This window comes from Triticum urartu, chromosome 2 (genome assembly GCF_003073215.2).
Source record: "Triticum urartu cultivar G1812 chromosome 2, Tu2.1, whole genome shotgun sequence".
Lineage (NCBI taxonomy): Eukaryota > Viridiplantae > Streptophyta > Magnoliopsida > Poales > Poaceae > Triticum > Triticum urartu.
In genome coordinates this window covers 127,547,910-127,550,221 of record NC_053023.1, presented here as the reverse complement: position 1 = coordinate 127,550,221, position 2,312 = coordinate 127,547,910, and positions in this window count along the sequence as shown.

Below are 2,312 nucleotides of genomic sequence, written 5' to 3'. Positions count from 1 at the left end.
TAACACCTATCCGGATAGCTCTGAGTAGAGATACCGGATACGTATAATGGAGCAACAATTTAGAATAGCTCCAAGTAGAACAGTTATTTGGAATAGCTCCAAATAGAACGTGGTAGCTGACATCTAGGAGATGACATAGAGATTTGTAAAGCACACACGGATCTGAAAGGTTCAGACCCGTTGACTAAAACCTCTCTCACAAGCAACATGATCAAACCCAGAACTCATTGAGTGTTAATCACATAGTATGTGAACTAGATTATTGACTCTAGTAAACTCTTTGGGTGTTAGTCACATGGCATGTGACCTGTGAGTGTTAATCACATAGCGATGTGAACTGGATTATTGACTCTAGTGCAAGTGGGAGACTGTTGGAAATATGCCCTAGAGGCAATAATAAATTGGTTATTATTATATTTCCTTGTTCATGATAATTTATTATCCATGCTAGAATTGTATTGATAGGAAACTCAGATACATGTGTGGATACATAACAAACACCATGTCCCTAGTAAGCCTCTAGTTGACTAGCTCGTTGATCAATAGATGGTTACGGTTTCCTGACCATGGACATTGGATGTCGTTGATAACGGGATCACATCATTAGGAGAATGATGTGATGGACAAGACCCAATCCTAAGCCTAGCACAAGATCGTGTAGTTCGTATGCTAAAGCTTTTCTAATGTCAAGTATCATTTCCTTAGACCATGAGATTGTGCAACTCCCGGATACCGTAGGAATGCTTTGGGTGTACCAAACGTCACAACGTAACTGGGTGACTATAAAGGTGCACTACAGGTATCTCCGAAAGTGTCTGTTGGGTTAGCACGAATCGAGACTGGGATTTGTCACTCCGTGTAAGCGGAGATATCTCTGGGCCCACTCGGTAGGACATCATCATAATGTGCACAATGTGATCAAGGAATTGATCGCAGGATGATCTGTTACGGAACGAGTAAAGAGACTTGCCGGTAACGAGATTGAACAAGGTATCGGGATACCGACGATCGAATCTCGGGAAAGTACAATACCGCTGGACAAAGGGAATTGTATACGGGATTGATTAAGCACTTGACATCGTGGTTCATCCGATGAGATCATCGTGGAACATGTGGGAGCCAACATGGGTATCCAGATCCCGCTGTTGGTTATTGGCCGGAGAGTCATCTCGGTCATGTCTGCATGTCTCCCGAACCCGTAGGGTCTACACACTTAAGGTTCGGTGACGCTAGGGTTATAGAGATATTAGTATGCGGTAACCCGAAAGTTGTTCGGAGTCCCGGATGAGATCCCGGACATCACGAGGAGTTCCGGAATGGTCCGGAGGTAAAGAATTATATATAGGAAGTGCTATTTCGGCCATCGGGACAAGTTTCGGGGTCACCGGTATTGTACCGGGACCACCGGAAGGGTCCCGGGGGTCCACCGGGTGGGGCCACCTGCCCCGGGGGGCCACATGGGCTGTAGGGGGTGCGCCTTGGCCTACATGGGCCAAGGGCACCAGCCCCAAGAGGCCCATGCGCCAAGAGAAGAGAAAAAGGGGAGAGTCCTAAAGGGGGAAGGCACCTCCGAGGTGCCTTGGGGAGGATGGACTCCTCCCCCCCCCCTTGGCCGCACCCTTCCTTGGAGGAAGGGGCAAGGGCTGCGCCTCCCCCCTCTCCCTTGGCCCTATATATAGTGGGGAAAAGGAGGAGCAACCATACCTAAGGCCTGGCGCCTCCCTCTCCCTCCCGTGAGACATCTCCCTCCTCCCGCAGCGCTTAGCGAAGCCCTGTTGGAATCCCGCTACTTCCACCACGCCGTCGTGTTGTTGGATCTCCATCAACCTCTCCTTCCCCCTTGCTGGATCAAGAAGGAGGATACGTCGCTGCTCCGTACGTGTGTTGAACGCGGAGGTGCCGTCCGTTCGGCGCTAGGATCATCGGTGATTTGGATCATGACGAGTACGACTCCATCAACCCCGTTCTCTTGAACGCTTCCGCGCGCGATCTACAAGGGTATGTAGATCCACTCCTCCCTCGTTGCTAGATGACTCCATAGATAGATCTTGGTGACACGTAGGAAAATTTTGAATTTATGCTACGTTCCCCAACACCCTCCCCCGCTCCACCGCTGCCGACGACCCCCCGCACCCTCCCCCGCTCCACCGCCGCCGCCGACCCCCCGCACCCTCCCCCGCTCCACCGTCACAAATGAATGCAACTAAAAATCCAAAAAAAACAAATTTGTTTATATTTTCAAATAACAAATTTGATGATATTTTCAAATAATAAATTTGATGATATTTTTTCGATTCATAAATATTTTCAAA